This window comes from Ursus maritimus, unplaced genomic scaffold, assembly GCF_017311325.1.
Source record: "Ursus maritimus isolate PB19 unplaced genomic scaffold, ASM1731132v1 scaffold_19, whole genome shotgun sequence".
Lineage (NCBI taxonomy): Eukaryota > Metazoa > Chordata > Mammalia > Carnivora > Ursidae > Ursus > Ursus maritimus.
In genome coordinates this window covers 29930505-29952326 of record NW_024424341.1, presented here as the reverse complement: position 1 = coordinate 29952326, position 21822 = coordinate 29930505, and the positions used below count along the sequence as shown (strand labels likewise).

Here is a 21822-nt window from a genome sequence, read left to right as displayed (position 1 = left end):
TATATATACACACACACACATATATATATACACATATATATATATATGTATATATGTGTGTATGTTTTATTATTAAAAGAGAATAACTTGGAATTGCGGTATTTCTACTTCCTCTATTTTAAATGAATTTTTAAAAAATTCATTAAAGTGTATGATCTCATTGTTTAATCATAGAATGTATAACCTCCATATAAAGAATACCATGGAGCAGATAATGCACTGTTTTCCAGATACCAAAGCAGAGAAAACAAATACAGAGTAATATGAGCCAAAACACCTGTCTAGCACCCAGAGCAGATGTTGCTAAATTGATCTAGTCCTTCTTTTCGGGTAGGCGGAGTTATCTTATGATGGGGGCTGCCTGGAGTGTGCGCTGAGAGTAAGCTCTACCAGAAATGCCTAAGGGATGAGTCCTATTTATCAGCCCATTCTAATGTTATGAAGAGGGGCTCAAAAATACATAAAGAATGTCAATGAATTTTTTTCCTCTAAATAATAAAGCATAAAAGCAACAAGTAGGAAACTAAAAGATGTTCATACAATGAAAACATCTTTAGGAAAATATTCCTAAAATGAATAGTCAATCTGATGAAGGAAGAGAACTGGAAAATAAATGAGATATTGAGCTTATTTTTTAAATCTATGATTTAAAAGAATAATTTTTGCCACAATTATAAAGCAATGAAGACTCCGTAAGATACATATTAATCAAATACAGAATTTGAATGTGCATATAAATTTATAACCAGTGTGGAGTGAACTTATTTAATATTCAAAGATACAAAGTAAATTCCTAAATGGTGCAGTTTTATCTAATTTTCCTCAAGTCCTGAAAACAATTCTTGTAAAATATATTCTGATTTAAATAAATTCAGAATATAATTTCCTTTAAAGATGCATTTTTACAGCACATTTATCAAGTCACTGGATGTTGTACTGGAAAAGCATGAAAACAGAGGGCCGGCAGAACTCAAGTAAAATAAATCATACACTCATTTTCAAATATAGCATCCCAGAATATTAGAACTAAAAACATTTTTAACTGATCCAATCTTCCTCAGCCTTGCTTTTATTTTTTTTATTTTCATACTAACATTTTCCCTTTAACCATTTTTATCTTCTATGTGAGATACGTATTCTTACATACAAAAATATTTATTTCCAGTAATCCCCGGAGATTCGTTTTAAAACAGGTGAGATATAAATTACATTGATGTCTTCTGTCCCTCTTTTGCATATAAAAATTAGATCAACTCACTCAGCCAAGCAGTTAGACCATCAGAAATTAGGAGAAGTCCCAAAGGCCCCGGGATTTTTTTTTTTTTTTTTTTTTTTTTTAAAGATTTTATTTATTCATTTGACAGAGAGAGAGAGAGACAGCCAGCGAGAGAGGGAACACAAGCAGGGGGAATGGGAGAGGAAGAAGCAGGCTCCTAGCAGAGGAGCCTGATGCGGGGCTCGATCCCAGGACCCTGGGATCACGCCCTGAGCCGAAGGCAGACGCTTAACCACTGAGCCACCCAGGCGCCCCCCCGGGATCTTTTTACAGCTCGTCTCCTGTTGGTACATTTCTATCAACAGGAAAGTGCAGCCCATTAAATATATGTGGACTCTGTTCATATATAAAGTCAAAACATAATATTGTATATTATTTGTATTTACTTTGTTTGAAAAGATTTATTTGATAGCACGCATGTGTACATGCACAGGGGGAGGGGCAGAGGGAGAGAATCTTCAAACAGACTCCCTGCTGAGCCTGGGGCCCCACACACCTGGAACCCACAACCCATGAGGTCATGACCTGAGCCGAAACCAAGAGTCCCATGCTCAACCAACTGAACCCCCCAGGAGCCCTGATATTATGTTTTAATACAGGATGTGTTACATTATATGCATAAGCTCATGTGCATGCAAGGTGCAATTTTCAATGAAAAAGTACACGCAAAGATTATTATATTGGTATTCATTTTGACTAGACACAGGTAAGGCTGCCACAAACTAATAAGAATAGGGTAAACACCATAAGTATGGTCATTGCATTTAAATCAGTACTGAAATGAAGACTGTAACTTACATTGAAAAGTGAATGGAGCTTTCTATGATGGTTTTTCCCAAACTGTGTTCCTTGGACCATTAGAGAGGTTAATAGAGAGGTTAATAAGGTTTCAGTGGAAAGGGGTACTTTTGCTGCATATGTTTGTGAACTCTTTGGTGAGACAACAGTATCCACTTTCCACTGTTGTATATGAGTCCAGTTGCCTTAAGGTGCAGATGTGCTCAGTGCATCTCCCAGAGGGAAGGTGGACAACAGTTCCCTGTTCCATTTGACCATGGGACTCTTACGTAACAGGGGGGTGTCACAAGAGCTATGTTCCTTGGAAGATCTGTAGAAGCTGTCTTACATTCTATTGTCCATACCTGTTATTACATGTTTTGTGTGATCTCTGCATTTAATGCCATAAGACTTTAGTGAACATATTTCATATACATATAGAAGTATAAATAGATTGTGTGTGTATATATATATACACACACACACATATAATGAAATGTACATGTATATATAATTAAGTACAGTTTCTAGACAGAACTTTTACTTTCCTCTATAGTAATGAATCCTTTGAGTCCAGACTTACCCGAACAATAACAATTTAATTTCAGTTTGCTCTGTGTCTAGAATAGACATTCCATAAGGATGAATCAGATCCTAAATGACAGTAAAACATTGCAGATTATTCCAGGGACTCCTTTTTTATCTCTGTGTTTTCTACAAGGTGAAGATTTGTAGGTGTTTGAAAGGTAAGCCAATTGATGACTTGTACTTTGAGGTCTTGATTCACACATCACAAGAAAGAGTATTGTTTTTCAGTATTGTTTCTTACGCGAAGGTCTATCGAAAAGTTAGCGATCCCATTTAAGAATACTGGGCACATCTTAAAACACCGTAGAAAAGGAGGCAGATCTGTGGAGACAATATTTTAATGAGCAAACTTCTAGGAATGAGCCAATTCAGGCACACGGTCAGAAATCTGCCACTAAGCTCTCTGGGTGGTGGTCTCCAAATGCAAGTCATTTTATATTTTGCTTCTTTGAAAATAATTTAACACCATTGTTCTTGTTTACCTGCAGTGAGCATCACTGAAGAGGCTCCAGGTAGCGCTGCTTTGTTTCACAGGTTGTACGTGGTGAAATTGATCCAACCAGCAGATGTGTGTGATGACACATACAAGAGTCAGAAATCACACACATACCAATTAAACAGCTTATTTATAGTCAGTGTATTTGCTGTGTCTCCTTGCCGTTGCATTGTGTCTTCTGTAATTCACACTGTATGGCGGACTATTAACTCAAGTGGCATATAATGAAACGTTGAGATAAATAAAACTAAGAGGTGATTTTTTTAATTACTGGTATAGCTGTCGACTCCTAGAATAGTAGATTCAGGTGAAAAGGACTTTATTTGAAGGTAGCCCCTGGCGCATATGGCTGTTAGTTTAAATTAATTAAAATTAGGGGATGCCTGGGTGGCTCAGTCAGTTAAGCGCCCAACTCTTGATTTCAGCTCAGGTCATGATCACAGTGTCGTGAGATTGAGCCCCAAGTCCGGCTTCACACTGGACATGGAACCTGCTTCAGATTTTTCTGCCCCTCCCCCCCTAAAAATTTAATAAAAATAAAATTAAATGCTGCAAACTATTTGGTTTCCCAGCTCAAAAGTTCAGTAGTCCTCTTTCAACATGCAGTAACCACATGGAGCTTTGGACTATTGGACAGGGTAGGTACAGAACATTTACATCATCACAGAAAGTTCTGTCAACAGTTGCATGGATCCTGTTGTTCCTAGATGAGATCCCAAGGTGTGTAAAGATCAAATTCCTTGTCCAGACACATCAGTGATTTGTTCAAGTTCATATCACTTAAATTACTAAATTCAGAAGGAATCTGCCTGTGTTTATAATGGTATGAGTGTGTATATTCTTGAATGTGGTTGTAATATGATTGGGGATTATCACTAGTCTTAAAACTGGATTTAGACATGGGAATTAAAAAAATTTTTCTGAGGGGCTCTTGGCCCTCCCAGTAGAGCATGCAATCTTGATCTCAGTGTTACGAGTTTGAGCCCCATGTTAGGTATAGATACTATTAAAAAATATACTTTAAAAAAATAAGAATTTTCCAAAATGCATTGGGATATAATTCACATAATACACCCATGTTAAGTGTAGATTTCCATGAATTAAAAAAAATATGCATACTAGGGGTGACTGGCTGGCTCAGTCAGTAGAACATGCGACTCTTGATCTCAAGGTCGTGAGTTCAAGCCCCACATTGGGCATGGAACCTAGCTTAAAAAAATACAGTGAGTTTTTAAAAATGTACATACTAATATAAGCACCAACACCTCAAGATATAGAACAGTTCATCACTTCAAGAGGTTCTTTTGTGACCCTGCCCGATTAAAACCTATACCAACGTCCAGTCTCAGGCAGCCACTAACCATATGTATTTAACGTACTCTTTCCTGTTTGGTTTACATTCTGGATCCTTGCTAAACTCACTTTTTTAGTAATTTTTCATATAGATTCTTTAGAAATTTCTGCATAGGTGATCAGGCTATTCGTAAAGACGGTTAGATATCTTCATTTCCAACAGTGTGTCTTATATTTCTTTATCCAGCCATATTTCTTTGGCTAGACGCTCCAGCACAACACTGGAGAGAAGTGATAAGAGTAAACATTTTGTGTCGTTCCTAAAATTAGAGGGAAATATCCAGTCTTTCATCATTAAGCATGAAGTTACCTGTAGGTTGCCTGTTTGCCTATCTTAGGGATTTGACCTTATGCAATTATGGGAACTGGTAAAGCAGTCTCTAAGGCTGTTGTTCCTGATGCTTGAGGTTGTCAACATTACAGGCAGTTGAAGAAAAATGTAAAATGGGGTCATCACGGACAAGGTGGAACCCACAAACAAGAGCTGGAACCTATGAGGATGGACAGGAACCTGTGTAAGTCTGTGATGTCCTCAACCTCGATGATGTGTCTTCCCGGAGATGCTGGTGCCCTTGCGTGATGGAGCTAACCAGGCATCTGGCCTGAAAGTCAAAGAAACTAGGAGGATCCAGTTGGAGGAGGTCTGTCTGCTGCTCTGTGAAGAGGAAGATTCAAATTCTCCGGTAAGCACTGCTTTTCACAGCATCCTACAGATTTGGGTAAGTTGTGTTTTCACTTTCATTTAGTTCAAAATATTTTAAAATTTCGCTCTTGTGATTCTTCTTTGACTCATGTGTTAAAGTGTTTTGTTTTGTTTTTTTTACATCTCCAGGTACATTTGGGGATTTTTCTGCTATTTTTCTGGTAGTAATTTCTAGTTAAATTCTGTTGTGGTCAGAGTGCAGATCTTGTATGGTTTCTCTTCTTTCAAATTTGTTGAGGTGTCTTAGGGCCCAGAATGTTCTCTCTGAGCTGGAGAAGAATATGTAACTTCTATTGTTGGACGAAGTGGTCTATAGACAATATTCCATCCAACGTCTGGTATATTGACTTCAGTATGTCCTTGCTAATTTTTTGCCTGCTGGATCTTTCCATTTCCAATACAGGAATGTTGAAGTATTCAACTCTGACAGCAGATCCTTCTCTTTCTCCTTGCATTTCTATCAGTGTTTGCCTCATGCGGTTTGATGCTCTGTCATAGGCACTTCACATGTCCTGTGAGTACCTTATAATGACAAAAGAATCCCATTTTTTTCTCCTTGTCGCTTGTATAATTGCTGTCATTCGTTCTATTTGTACGTAAGTATCCATAAGTATATAAACATAATCAAATATGTTGTTGCTATTATTTTGGACAAAGAGTGATCAGATTTAGAATAAGAAAATTAAACCTCTTTATTTTGCCTTCTCTTATTCCTTCTCTGATGCTCTTCTGAGTTTCAGACCTAGATCAATTCACTTCTCCCTGAAGAACTTTTAACATTTTCCCCCATGCTGTGCATTACACTCCTGTGATTTATTTCTTTTATACCTGGAAGTCTGTACCTCTTAAGTCTGTAACCGCGTACTTCATCTGCTCCCAGCTCCTCCCCTCTGGCAACTTGCAGCTTCTTTATGTGTCTGTTTCTGTCTTGTTTGTTCATTTGTTTTTTTAGATTCCACATGTAACTGAAATCAAATGGTCTTTGTCTTTTTCTGACTTATTTCACCTAGATAATACCCTCTAGGTTCATCCGTGTTGTCACAAATGGTAAGATTTCATTCTTTTCTAGGGTTGAGTAATAGTCCATCGTGTGTGTGTGTGTACGTACACATCTTCTTTATCCATTTATCTTTGGACGCACACTTAGATTGCTTCCATATCTTCTTGGCTGTTCTAAATAAAGCTGCAATGAACGTAGGAGTGCATCTGTCTCTTTGAATTGGTATTTTCATTTTCTTCAGATAAACACCCAGCAGTGGAATTGTTGGCTCATGTGGTAGTTCTATTTTTAAGTTTTTGAGGAACCTCCATGTTTTCCATGGTGTTTTCCATGGAAACCGCACCAATTTACATTCCCACCAACAGTGTACAAGTGTTCCCTTTTCTCCACATCCTGGTCAACACTTATTTTTGTTCTTTTGATAATAGCTGATCTGACAAATAGGAGGTGATATCTTACTGCGGTTTTGATTTGCGTTTCCCTGATGATGAGTGATGTTGAGCATCTTTTCATGTGTCTCTTGGCCATCTGGATGTCTTTTGCGGAAAAAATGCCTTCAAGTCCTCTGCCCATTTTATAATTGTTTTTTTTTTTTTTCATACAAGTTCTTTATATACTTTGGATATATCCCTTTGTAGGATGTATGATTTGCAAATATCTTCCTCTGTTCAGTAGGTGGCCTTTTTATTTTGTTGATGGTTTCCTTCCCTGTGTAAAAGCTTTTTAGTTTGATCTAATCTCATTTGTTTATTTTAGCCTTTGTTGCCCTTGTTTGAGGGGAGTGGTTGGAAAAAAGAAAAAAAAAAAGCTAAGATTGATGTCAAAGAGCTTACTGCCTATGGTTTCTTCTACGAATTTTATGGTCTTAGGTCTTACATGCAAGTGTTTAATCCATTTTGAATTTATTTTTGTATATGGTATAAGATAGTGCTTCAGTTTTCTCAGCACCATTTATTGAAGAGATGGTCTTTTCCCCTTTGTATATTCTTGCCTCCTTTGTCATAGATTAATTGACCATAGAATTGTGTATTTATCTGTGGGCTCTGTTCTGTTCCACTGATCTGTGTGTCTGTTTTTGTGCCAGTACCGTACTGTTTTGATTACTACAGCTTTGTAGTATAGTTTGAAATCAGAGAGCATGGTACCTCCAGCTTTGTTCTTCTTTCTCAAGATTACTTTGGCTGTTTAGGGTCTTTTGTGACTCCATAAAAACCTTAGGATTCTCTGTTCTAGTCTTTGCTAGTGAAAAATGTCACTGATATTTTGACAGGGATTGATTGCATTGAATCTGTAGATTGTTTTGGGTAGCATGGCCATATTAAGAGCATTCTTCCAGTTCATGAGCATGGTATATCTTACTATTTGTGCCATGTTCAACTTCTTTTGTCAGTGTTTCAGAATTTTCAGAGTACAGGTCTTTTACCTCCTTGATTAAATTTATTCCTAGGTATTTTGTTCTGTTTGATGTAATTGTAAATGGGATTGTTTTCTTAATTTCTCATTCTTATAGCTTGTTTTTAGTAAACAGAAATGTAACCAATTTCTGTACCTTATTGTTGTATCCTGTGACTCTACTGAATTCATTTAATAGTTTTTTGGTGGAGTCTTAAGGGTGTTTTCTGTATGTAGTATCACGTCATCTGTGAATAGTGACAGTTTTACTTCTTTTCCAATTTCAGTGCCCTTTATTTTTCTTTCTTTAATTGCTGTTGCTGGCATTTCCAATACTATACTGATAAAAAGTGGTGAGAATGGGCATCCCTGCTTTGTTCCTGATCTTAGAGGAAAATCTTCGTTTTACACCATTATGATGTTAACTGTGCATTTGTCATATATGTTCTTTATTACATTGGGATACATTCCTTCTATACCCACTTTGCTGAGAATTTAACATTTCTTGCAAGACAAATCTACAGGCAACAAATTTGCTCAATTTTGCATGTGCGAGAAAGTATCTCTCCTTAACTATTGAAGGATAATTTCACAGGGTACAGAATTCTAGATTGGTGACTTTTTTTTTTACCCTCTCATCACTTTAAATGCTTGCATGGCTTCTGAAGGTGTTTCTTTATCTTTGATTTTCTGAAGTTTGGATAGGATTTACATTGTTGTGATTTTTTTTTTTTTTTTACATTTATTGTTCTTGGTGTTTTCTGAGCTTCGTCAGTCTGTGGTTTGGTTTCCAGCATTAATTGGTGGAAATTCTCAGGCCTTATTGGTTCAAATATTTCTTCTGTTCCTTCTTTTTCTGATATTTCCATTATGCATATATTATTATACCTTTTGTAATTGCCCCAGGTTTCTTGCATATTCTGTGAGGGGTGTGTGTGTGATTTTTTGTTTTGACTGTTTTTGCTTTTTAGTGTTGGAAGATTCCTCAAGTTCAGAGATTCCTTCCTCAGTTGTGTCATTTCTGTTCCAGTGCTATTGATCAGTCATATTTTTGATTCACTCTTAGAATTTCCATCTCTGTTCACAGGGTACATCTGTTCTTATATACTCTCTGCTTTATTCATAAATGCCCTTAGCATATCAATCAATCAGTTGTTTCGAATTCTGGTCTGCTAATCTTAACATCCCTGACATGGGAGTCTGGTTCTGATGCTTGCTTTATTTCTTCAAACCGTTTGAGCTTTTAGTACTGTTTGAGATTTTTTTCTTGGCTCTTGGGACATGATGTACTGGGTAAAAGGAACCCAGCTCCTGTTCCAACAAAAAGGATTCTGCTTGTGCGTTTCACTCTGATAAGTTGTGATTTTCTGTTTCCACCTATGTCTCCAAATTTGACGCAGCAGTTTGCCCAGTGACCTTACATCTCTGGCAGATTTGAGATGAATTTTTGATTTTTTTATTTGTTCCATCATTTCTACTTATTGTTAAGATAGAGTAATGGCTTCCAAGCTCCTTACAGGTAGGACTGGAATATAGAAGTCTATATTACAAGACATTAAAAAATAATTCAGAGCTCATGTGGTAACAGGGAAATATTTTTTTAAAATTCTCTGAAGTTAATAAGGAAAAAACTTCTTTTCCTATGAAATACCATTTTGTATTAACTTTGGATAACAATTTCTGTATTTTCCTCAAAACAAAATGCAAGGTCTTTTTTTTCTCATAAACAGAAGTTCAGTTAAGATGTTACCCTCCCACAAAGTTCTGTTAAAGTGGATATTGCTGCTGGTCTAAAGAAATGGATACAGGTAACCTCTTAAAAAATAACTGTTCTTTTCCACTAGGACCATAGATAAGAAAGAGAAAAGCTCACAACAGTCCTAACCATAAGTATCCTAAAAATGTAACTAGGAATCCAAGGTGTTGGGATAAATACTGACCTTGTCTTCTGATAAGAACATTTCTTGACTTATTAAACATTTTCATTGAAGAACTGTTGCATCTAGTCATAAAAATAGTGAAATTTAAACAGTATTTAAAATTTAATGGTATATAATGAAATATATGACCTCCATTTTTATGAGAGTACATTAGAATGCCTTTTTTTCTTAGCCCTAAAATGATAACAGTATGTAAAGCATAATTCTCAAAATTTTATTAAACTCATCAATGAGGGAACCATCAAGAATACAAGAGCTCACTTAAAGAACAATGGAGAAAGAAGGAGATTGGTTAGTCAAGAAAGAAATGTCTAAATATGTCTAAGATTGCTAAATTATGTATAAGATTGGCTGTCTAAAGGCCAATAAATTGTATTATCAATATTTTCTGGTTAACCTCTAACTTTATTGAGCTTGAAACTACTTGCACATTTATCAGTCGTGGGTTGTTAGTCAAATACACTGTGACCACAAAGTTACACCTCCAGGAGGATTAGATGAGAGTCCAGCAGGATTTCTGTGAAATGCTCTAATGTCAAAAGCAATCACCACTTTGTCTCTTTCTAGGTGCAGCTCCATAGTTCAGCTTGTTTTCTAGACCAAGCTGCCTTTTGGATTCAGAGGCATGAAGTGAAAACTCCCACCCTCTGTACATCCTCACTAGAGGGTTATGGACAATATACAACCCAGACAGACCAGGTGGAACATGCTGAAAAATAAGGTACGAAATCAGCATACAGGAGCCCCAGAAGACCTTCATTTATCTTCAGGTAGTAAATTCCATCAGTGTGTTTAAAGGACAAAACCTCCGGAGTTGTCCCTGAGGAGGAGGATGAAACAGAGTTGCAGACCCAGTGTTAACCCTTTCTTACCCACATGTAAATAACATTTGCACAAACTCTCTAGCATTTGGTTTTGGTGGTGGTAAAGGTTACTTTTTTTTTAAAGGGCAAAATCATAGTTTTCATGCAAATGTAAAAAGAACACATGCCATAGATCTTCCAGAACTCAATTAGCTAACCAACAAAATTTTCCACCGGTTCAAAGGACAGTTCAAACAATATACCTGTATAGGCAATCAGGAATGCGGGAAGTGAATTTACACATAAATGCTACATTTGTTAACATTTACAGGACAATAATCAGTTGCAGTCCACAAACTTGAACTCATTAGCGTTTCAATGGAAAACTAATTTACAGTACTATAAGAAACTACAGATTATAAAAAAGCGGGCACCTGGCTGGCTCAGTCGCTGAAGCATCTGCCTTCAGCTCAGGTCCTGATCCCAGGGTCTTGGGATCGAGTCCCACATCAGGCTCCTTGCTCAGCAGGGAGCCTGCTTCTCCCTCTGCCTGCAGCTTCCCCTGCTGTGCTCCCTCTCTCTGACAAATAAGTAAAATCTTTAAAATAAATAAATACAATAAAATAAGATAGCTCAAGAGCAATGAACTGGAAGCCTGGGAAGGGTGAATGAGACAGAAACCCAGTCGTCCTTTGTGTGGGTATGTGTGCATTTCAGATGTGTCCATTTCTCCTGACGGTGGACACTTTAAGCGAGTATTTACCCAGAAGTGGATTTGCTAAATCAGGGGTATTCATATGCTTAGGTTTAGTGGATATTGACAGGTTTTTGTTCTCAAATGATGGTGTCAGTTTACACACTCATCAGCCATGTAGAATTCTTTATATGCTCATGAAAACGAGGAAGTTCTGAATCTCAGTTCAGATCTACAGAGGGTGAATCTTTAAACAGTCTCCTTTGTGGATTTTATGCATGCTAAATTTTTAGAGCTATCATCTGTGGTATGATAAAGAATATATCTGTTTTTTGCCTCTGTTCAGGTAAAGAATTTCTAAAACCCTTGGAATTTGGGTGAAGCTATCCAGTTGGTGAACACACCATGGCTGCTATGTGAAGGCCCATATACGAAGTACGTGCACCTTATTTGTTGAATGAGTAAATACACTGATTCTTACATCTAGCTCTTGAGTAAATCATTCTAGAAGTATAAATTCTGTGAGCACAGGCCAGTCTAGGTAGGGCTTGACATTCCGTCCATGCAGACCGATTCCAGAAGGTTATGGCTAAACAGTGGGAACACCGTGTGTAGGAAGGTTATATATCATCATAGCAAAGGACACCCTCTAGAACAATAATTTTCAGTTCAAAGCAGGTCAAGACAAATTGACTGTCCGACGTGTGGTCCAGACAGCGGGCCCTGGCCTCTCCCATAGGATCAAGAGGAGGCCATCATGTCTCATATTCTCACAATATGGAGAGGATTCTAGTCTATAATTCATAAATGCTTAGTTTGTGAGGCTTAAACTCAACAGACAAAATATTTAAGTACCCATCTCTAGGCAAGCAGATTGGCCCAAGAAAGAAGAGGAAAAAAATCTAAAACTTGTATTAGGTATTCACCAATAAACATTCAGAAACAGCACAATATCCTGCAATGTCAGGATGACACTTTAGTCTTCATTTCCTAGGAGTATATAATTTTGGATAAAAAGAATTATGTTGGACTTTTGGTATCTGGCTTAGACTTTCTGATTTTAACCGCTGTTCACAGTGTGGAGTTAAGTTTTGGTCAGTGGAGCAAGAAGAAGTGAATGCCACGGGAAAAGGATCTAACACATACCCAGTGAACTGAGAAAGAGAAAATTGACAATCCCTATAGATGGCTACCAGACTTTGTCCAGATTCAAAGTTTTGCTGAAAACTTTATTTAACTCCTAGAGCTTACATTCACTATTTACTTCTCCCATGCAGAGTATACTTTAAAAAACATTTTTTTAAACAAGAAACTTCTTTTTCAGGCAGGTCCACAACTTTTGAAGGACCAAAGAGATCTGACTCTATCACAGAAACCCCGCTGTTGACTTCCAGCCAATTATGAGTAACTTCAGTACCAAATTCATGAAAGAATAGTCTCTCCATATCACAGAAGCAAAGACCGCAGGAAGCTGAACAGGAAAGGAAGACTCTATGCCAGGCTATTGCAGTAGGGAAGAGAGACCAGCACTCAGTCTGAGCCCAGCTTCACTGAAACGGAGGACAGGAGGGAGTTTTTAAGTGCTGGTGTGAGAGGCACAGCAAGTCATCTGTGTTTGCCAATTGGCTTTACCCAAAGAAAAATTACACTCTGTAAAACTACTTCCTGTCACAAAGCTACTAATCAGGAGCAAGGCACGCGTGCAAATTACACACATGTGGTCTCTCACAGATACCGGGGAGTGTCGGGTCCTATCTTCCTCCACGTTTCACATTAAGAAAGATGGGATGCAAAACCAGCGAGAGACTTTTAAAAGACTGATCATTTCAGAGAGTCAGGAAAAAGGAAACTGACAAACTTTCTAACATGAATGTTCTAGAAAAGGAAGATCAGGTGTGTGAAGTTTGATAAAGCTGAGGGTAGTGGGAAGACCATCTAGGTCAGTGTATTTACATGTTTTTAGAAGGACTGAAGCTGTGCTGTAGAGGGGCAGTCTCCTAGCCAGAGTTGTACAGAAAAACAGAACCGAAAGGATGTGTGTGTGTTCCACTATACACATAGACCGAGAAGAAGATGGATTTTAAGGGGCTGGCAAGTCTGAAATGGGCAGGGCAGTCTGGCCACCCAGGGAAGAGTTGTTGCTGCAGTTTGAGTGTCAAAAGCAGTCTGTTCTTTGGGAGACCACAGACTTTTCCTCTTACGGCCTTCAACTGATTGGGTGAGGCCCACCCACATAATGGAAACTACTCTGCTTTATTCAAATTCTCCTGAATCACATGTAAAAAAAAAAAAAAAAAAATACCTTCATAGCAGCATCTGGACTGTTATCTCCTAAAATTAATCCTCACAGGCAGTGATCCTGGTATACAGAAAAGCCCTCTAAAGGACTAGGTGGAATTTTGAGCATGTCTTTCTGAAAAATAAGTGAGAAAAGTTTCTGTACTGCTATTATTGAATAAATCAGCTACTTAAGGGGGAAATTTCAGGTGACTTGACATAGACTAGGTTCTTGTGAGTTTTTACAGTTTCAGAGAAGCAGAGACAATCATAATTTTTCTTTTCTGGATAATGAAGCTTGCTTTGAAATATATGAATATCAGAAGAATGCCCTCAGGCAAAGAAGATGCAGCTTTTTGAGAAAAGGATCCAATTTGGGAAGTAGGAACAGTGCTTCCCTGCCCACATAGGTAAGGGGATTCTGACCTTCTGATGATAAGCAAATATTATTCCTATAACTGCAGGGGACCCAGCACACAATCTGAGAAGTAAAGACATTTGCAATTTACATTTTCACTGTGATATGGGGGAAAAAAACAAACAAAAAATGAGATGTGGAAATACAGCTTTTCATAGAGTTCGTCTCCACACCTACCACCCAGGCTAAGAATTAGATGCAGTTAGCCTTAAAAATGATGACTTTAGATATTGTGCAGCACTTGGGACTTTGGGAGAGGAGCAGATAGAACAGGAGGATGCATTCAAGCACTAAATAGAGATGTTAAGAAAAGCTTGCAACAGCTGAAGTTACTATTCACCTGATACGGTGCTATCTCTCACATCACTGGATACACCTTAAAATGCAAATTGCTCTTTTCTAGATATTGGCGATTTTTTCCTCCGTACGGAGACCCGAAGATAATTTTGGCTTTCTAAACACCGCCTTGTTCTTCAACTTCCAAAATTGTGTATAGAGGTAAAGTTACCTTCATCATCCATAGTCCGTCCATGACAGCTTCTAACACTAAGGAAATTAAACCACTCTTGAAGACGTGGAGTTACGGAGATGTATTTGCTAGTATTTATTTCTCAAAAATCAGTCTGCAGAATATCATTCAATTGTTAGTCTAGTTTCCAGAGCCCATACTCTAGGTTCCTTTTCCTTATTCCTTTTTTTTTTTTTTTTTTTTTTTTTTTTTTTTTTTCAGAGAGGGGAAGAGAGGGTAAGGGTTGGGGGAGGGCCAGAGAGAGAGACAATCTCAAGCAGGTTCCAGTACAGGGCTCCATCTCACAACCCTGGGATCATGACCTGAGCCAAAATCAAGGGTCAGACGCTTAACCAACTGAACCACCCAGATGCCCTTATTAAATTCTTCTTACTTGACCCTGAAGAGTAGCAACTATACTACTTTGGCAGAAGGATTATTTTGAGCTAAAAGCAACTGAGAAGCAGAGATAAGCTCTCTGTCCTCCCATTTTCCTACAAGCAGGACATAAATTTGTACAGGTGTCCCCTCTTCCTTCTCTACCAGGAAGGACAGATGTTAAAATCACTGGAGACAACTCTAGACCCCAGTGAGCTCCGAGATGGCACAAGGGGGGCCTAACAAACATTACGAAGTAGCCCTTAGCTTCTCACCACTTACTGCCCTAGAAAAAGTCCTTTTCCTTTGTCTTGTCACATCTCTGAAAAGTTATGGTTCTTTTTGTCCTGATGCTACACAGGCCCGAGGACTGCCGTGTGTGGGCGACGCACCTGGTAATAAACTTCTGTTTTCCCTTCTTGATCTGTCTTTTGTACAGCCCCAGCCAAACAGCCTAGGAGCATAGAGGAAAAATTGCTCAGTTTGAATATTTGAGGGGAGGAGAAAAACCCTCTTCGTATAACTGTTACAGTCGTTTTACCCCTCCCCACCTTCGAATGCTAAATATTTCATTCTTTGAGTTCATAAGAATGCCTCGTTGACCTTATTTCCTGGATTCTAAAACCCTACCCATGGTACGGCACTTTTTAAATTTAATAACGTTGTGGGATCAAGCCTGATTTTAGGGTCTTAAAACTAAAACGCAGTATGATAAAATGGAAGTAAAACAAGTTAATGATCAGTGGAGAAAATGGGCTTCAAAGGAACCAGTACTGTGTGATTTCTTGGACTGAGTGGAGGTACCCAGGTTTTTCTTGTATTCATACTTTTATGTACGTAAAGTATACGTTATAAATGTATGCATACATATCACATACATTCATCTACATAATTTGTAAAGACATCCACTTGTGATGGCCAATCTCTGATTTAGATGGAGCTTGGACTAGTCCTGTCCCTTGAGATTACGTTTCTTTAGTCATTTTTAGTCATTGTTCATGTAATTCATGGACTGGATTGCTGTTGAAATAGACATTCTCCAACTTAACTTCTTTGTGAGTAAACACTTTCGACAATAGTCTATAACATTACTCTTCCCAGATCATGCACTAGAAACCCTTCTTTATAATTGCATAAAAGGAGAAATCTCCCCTTACAGCAGTATTTGCCTAAGAGATATGAAGATAAAAACGGTTTCTCAAAGAATTTGAGTCACCCCACCTATGCTAGGCTGGCCTTGGACCTGACTGAAGTCTTTCCTGATGAAGGAGCATTAGGATTTGTTTTAACCACTCACGAGCAGACAGAGGGATGCCTCCTGCCCGTCTGGAGGGAAAGCTCTCCGTCCCTAATGGGAATGCCCACCGTGAAATCCCCTTCCTAGCTACTCAGTGAGATTCTGCACAGGTCTCTTCTTATAATTACCAAATAAATACACCAGTTTTAAAAACTGCCTTGTTTTGTACTAGCTCTGGTTGGTTTTGCAGGTAGTTCTGAAACCTACATTCAGGATATTAATTGAATTAATGGTTCATAGAGATCTGAAAATATACTTACAAGAATGAATTCGAAGTTCTGTGTAGTCAGTGTTTTATCTTGTATTAAGTCTTGCTTGCGATTACAAAATTGTCTTTTTTTCATTGTTTCTTAGAACAACTATCCTTCCTCTGATAATTTTGTCAACGCAAATTCAGAAACTGAGTTTTTTTCCCCTTCCTTTTTTCCCCTCCTTTGATTTGCATGTGCGCTCGTGACTAGAACACCAGTGGTTTGCAGATGAAGGTTGTGTGTGTTTGTTGCTGTGCTTGGGGCTTTTTAAAAAATTCCGTGCCAAAACCTTTGTTTCATCCTCTGCCGCAGAGAGTACAGATCATGAATGTATCCAACTGAGCTTAATTATACCAAACAAAGCGACTAGGACTTGGGAAGTGCTTCTGCGCCTGCTTCCCCAAGAAAGGAAATAAATTGGAGTGGTCTTTTCGTGGACTCAGCGTGGCCGTGGCGGGGGCCGTGAGAGAATAGAAGGCAAGGATTGGAGTTACGTTTTCCTAACAAACGGGTAATCCGTCCTCAATCCGAATTGGTTGAACACTACAACCTTCATTGTTTCCATTTCATTAGTGCCCATAAAAATGAATTCACTTGAATTCAATGACTGCAGGCTCAGAACATTTGCCGTGTATTTGTGCTGGACTCTTAAGACTGATCTGTTCGTTTTTTTAATTCATTTTCTCTGAAAGAACATTAACCCAAGAATAAAGGAAGTAGAGAAGAATGCTCAGAATTCCATCACAAATTAAATTATTTTCAAATTTCTTTCCACTCCAAGCTCACATACTAATTTTGTACAGCTATCGTCAGTGCTTTTATGTGGTTATGTTAACCATGTATTTTGTAATCATATTTAGTGGGTACATAATATTACATCAGGTCGATTAAGCAGTTTCCTTAAGCATTCTGTCATTCCAGGGAGTGCAAAGTGAAGCTGTTTTTACTGAAACAAATGCTTAAAATTAACCTGTTAATAGGATTGCAAATGGATTTTTCTCCATTGCTTTTTTTTTTTTTTTGAGAGCGAGCGAGCATGCATGTGCAAGAGAGAGCAGAGGGCGAGGGAGAGTCTCGAGCAGACTCCCTGCTGAGCTCATAGCCCTGATGGGGGGCTTGATCCCACTACCCTGAGATCCTGACCTGAGCCTGAATCAAGAGTTGGATGCTTAACAGACCGAGCCACCCAGGCACCCCTGCCATTTCTTTTAGAATAAATTCCATATAGTGGTCAAATACTATGTACCTTTCCGATGACCCATGACGAATTTTCGAATATATACGTGTTTTTTCTCAATGACTTGAGCATCAATTACAAACATCACGTCTCTTTTTCCACAAGTCAAGTCCATGACTATTTCCTAAATATAGCTTTTCTCTTATGCAATCACAATATGTCAAAACCAGGATACTCAACTCTGATCCAAGACTCTCATGTAGTCCACAGGTCATATTCAGAGTTACCAATTGTTCTAATAATGTCCTTCAGAATCATTTTTTCTTGGACCAAGTCCAGTCCAGAATCACATTCACTTGTTAGGTACCTGTATTCGCCTTTAATATGAAACCATTTTCCGCCTTTGTCTTTCATGACCTTATTGAAGGACACAGGCCAGTTATTTTACAGAACGTCCTTCGGCTTGTATTTGCCTGTTTCCTTGTGACTAGATTCAGGTTATGCATTTTTAGCAGGAATACCACGGACCTGGTGCTGTGTCTTCCCACTGGGTTATTTTAGAAGTTGCAGGGTGTCAGTTTGTCTAAGTTGGTCGTTTCATTAGATGGTGTCGACCAGTTTTCTTCCCTGTAAAGTTATTATTTTTTCTTTTGTGATTAATAATTTGGGGGAGATACTTTGAGATTATGTAAATATTCTGTTCATTAAAATTGTGTCCACTGTATTTAGCATCTATTAGTGCTACTTGCCTGCATCAATCATTACTGTGATGGTTGCAAAAAAGTAACTTTATAATAAACCATTATTTCTATATTTATTAGGCTTCTGCTCACCATGACAGCGTTCTGTCACTACGGACTCCTGTTTGCTTATTTAATTCAGTGCGTGTTCTGTTACTATCGATCATTTTAGGCTCAGACTGTTCCAGATTTGCCTGCAGGGAACCCCTGCAAACTGGCTCCTGACATGTCCCCATAATATTCTAAACACTGACTTTTTGGCACGAGATGCTCTAGGCTTATCCTGAAGTTTCTCTGTCTCCTCCAAGAATCCTTGATTCCTTTCATGGGTATTGGCATATAGAAACCAAGGTCTGCGTGCTGGGACAAAAATAGAATTTATGGCATTTGACCCATGACCCACGTGCTCCCAGCTCCATGTGTCAAAAGCACGACTGTGTGTGGGGCACCTGAAAATATGGGGCCCCCTCTTCCTGTAGCTCACAGGCTAAGATTATAGTTCTTTACAAAAGGCGTAAGCATTGCTGATTTCCTTTAGCTCGGGATGGCAGAAGCTATTTTTCTGGAAGGCAGAGCTGAGAGGACCAGGCTCCCTTTTCCCCACAAAGGATGGAAGCCCTACTCCAAGTGTAACAACCCAAGCATGATTGGCCCTAATTGTCTTTGCCCCAGTGACTCTTAAGGTGGAATTTTCATGCCGGAGGAAGAAGCCAAGCTAAGTAGGTTATACTAGCCATCCAGCACCTGCTTTTAGAGCAAAGTATCACACAGGAGAGGGGGGCCACTGTCCTTATCTGCAGCTCCCGTACAATGTCATAGAAGTTCTTCCTACAGAAGCTCCAGGAGAATGTCCCAGAAAGGCAGGCTCTATAGACGAGAGACTCTGCTACTCTGCCAGAAGGGACTTTGGGAAAGAATATGGAGATATTCATACTTAGAGAGATTGACAAAACAACGGGGACCTTGGTGGAGTGTTTAATTGTTCCGTGATAGGGCACTGAGAAGCTGAACAGCATCAAGGAAAGCCAGCTATTAAGAGCCATGCTGGTTTCACATGCAACTTTGAGGGTTGAGAAGGCTGTGCATAAGTGCTAGGCTGCACCCACTCGGGAAATTAGAACTCGATGTGACACAGAGGTTAGTAAAAACAGTCCCCAAGTCACAAAGGACAGAAGCCTCAGTGTCACCAGAGGATCAAGCGCAGCTCTAACCAAACACTGGCTGAGCAGTAAGCAATCCAGGGGCAACCCTTAGGAAACTGGGCTTAATAACATCACAACCGTCCCTGGTGTCTTGGAGTAGTGCAGGCATGCCCGAGACTGTGACCTTCCGGGAGCAGTTGGAGAGAGCTTTCCAAACTGCTAATTCCTGTCTGAACGTGGGGCAGAGACCTAAATTTGTACTACAGTAGGAGACTGTAAGCCATACGCACATAAGATGGTAGAGGCTAACATCTGGCCAAGACAGGTTGAGCATAGGCGTTGAGCCAGACCGGGCTGCTTCTGGCCCAGCGGTAATGTCTAAGCAGCATCAGACAAATTCCAGTACTTTTCAGACTAAAACGTAATTTAAAACTCTGAGCACAGATATTAGACATCAAAGATGTTTAAAGGTCAAAAAATTTAAAGGAGATATGACAATGTCTCCAGAAAATAGAACTTATTGAAAAGAAATAAATGGAAACTCTGGAGTTGTAAAGTATAACACAACTTAAAAACTCACTGGACGGATGACATTGTCAAGAGAATGAGAAGACAAGCCCCGTGCAGGGAGAAAAGGTTTGCAAAAAGCACATCTGAGAAAGGACTGTTACCCAAAATATACAAAGAACTCGTACAACTCAACAATAACGAAGCGACCTGATTAAAAAGCAGGACAAAGACATCAACAGACATCTCACCAAAGAAGATAAGCAGATAGCAAATAAGCATATGGAGCAACGTTCCATATCCTGTGTCCTCAGGGAAATGCAAACGGACCTATTAGAATGCACCCAATCCAAGACACTGACCACACCAAATACTCATGAGGACATGCAGCAACAGGAACTCGCATTCATTGCTGACGAGAATGTAAAACAGTATAGACAATTCGGGAGAGAGTTCAGTAACTTCTTAGAAAACGAAACATATCCTTCTAATATGTTCCAACAATCCTACTCCTCGGTATTTCCCCCAAAGGAGTTGAAAACTACGTCCCAACAAAAACCTGCACGTGGATGTTTATAGCAGCTTTATCTGTAACTGCCACAACCTGGAAGCAACAAGAGGTCCTTCAGTAGGTGTGGATAAACTGTGTTCCATCCAGACAATGGAATGTCATTCAGTGCTAAAAAGAAATAAGCAGTCAAGTCATTAAAAGACATGGAAGAACCTAGGTGCATATTGCTCAGTGAAAGAGCCAGTCTGTGAGGGCATACTTCATGATTCCAACCATATGACACTCTCGAAAAGACGCAGCTATGGAGACATTAAAAAGATCAGTGGTTTCCAGGGATTGGGAGTGGCAGGGGTAAATAGAGCACCAGAGTACAGGGGATTTTTACGTCAATGCAAATCTATACTATAACAATGCATACATGGCATTATACATTTTCCCAAATCTATAGAATGTATGACACCAAGAATGAACTCCGACGTAAACGACGGACTTTGGGGGGTAATGATGTGTTACTCGAGGTTCCTCAGTTAAATCCACCTCTCTGATGGTGGATACTGATAACGGGGAGGCTACGCTCGTATAGGAGTCGGTATATGGGAAATTGCTGTACCTTCCTCCTCTTTTGTTCTGAACCTAAAACTGATCTAGAAGAAGATCTATTTGACCTTGTACTAGAGGACCTAGTTAGGGAAATTAGGCAACAAAAAGTAACAAAATTCTTACAGATTGAAAGAAAGCTCTATTCAAAGATGGCATGATCTTTTAAAGTTCTAAGGAATAACTAAAAACACTATTAAACTAATTCAACAAGGTAATGGGATACTAGAGTATTTTAAAAATCACTTTTAACTTCTATACACTAGCAATGAACAACCCAAAATGAAATTATTAAAAACAAAAATACATACACCCAAGGTACCATAGGAAGTCGCAATATCCAATACGAGTAACCCTTAGGCTTAGGATGTAGCAAAATATTTGCTTAAGTATGGATTTTGTTATTAAGATGATGGAAATGTCTCTGAAAAGTCAACGTCTCCTATGTAAGAAATTCTGGGTAACTGCTGGATGAAATCAATTTGTCGCCAGAAGGAATCTCACCAGTTTGGAAAGAAAATTAACAAATATTTACACCAACAAAGAAAAACAACTTGTTTAAGAGTGAGAAGACCCAATAAATTAAGCACGTAAAAAAAAAAATTGTTGGAGGTTTCTTTAGAATCCATTCAATGAGAGCAATTTTGCTAAAGGAATATGCTGTAGATATGGCCAAATCACTTCAGGATCTCTAAGAAATAACTAAAAAGCAAAAGCATGACCTTATCAAAAGAACCTGTCAAAAGATGCATTTGATTGTACACACATTCTGTCTCTCGGTCTAAAAAATAATCCATGTGTCTTTTCAATCCACTTAGAAGTTCTAACAATGCATAGAAGCCATACCCTTGATTTGATCCTCACTACATAAGCTCTATCATCCTGTCTGGAACAAAGACCTGAATTTTATCTTTCACCACTTGAGGATAAAAAGCAGTTGCCAATTTCAGCTCTTCGTGTCCTGAAAATGGGTTCTGTGCTCTCTTACCTCCCAAAT

General features: G+C 38.7%; 1 long non-coding RNA gene across 1 annotated transcript in view; it reads left to right on the top strand.

Annotated features, from left to right (window-relative positions):
• Positions 1-7913: 7913 nt before the first annotated feature.
• LOC103662072 overlaps positions 7914-21822 on the top strand; it is a 28211-nt gene continuing 14302 nt past the window's right edge. The window contains exons 1-5 of the long non-coding RNA XR_568346.2: positions 7914-9393; positions 10093-10246; positions 11369-11457; positions 13597-13709; positions 14121-14215. This is a non-coding gene — a long non-coding RNA (uncharacterized LOC103662072). The remainder of the gene's footprint in view (positions 9394-10092; positions 10247-11368; positions 11458-13596; positions 13710-14120; positions 14216-21822) is intronic.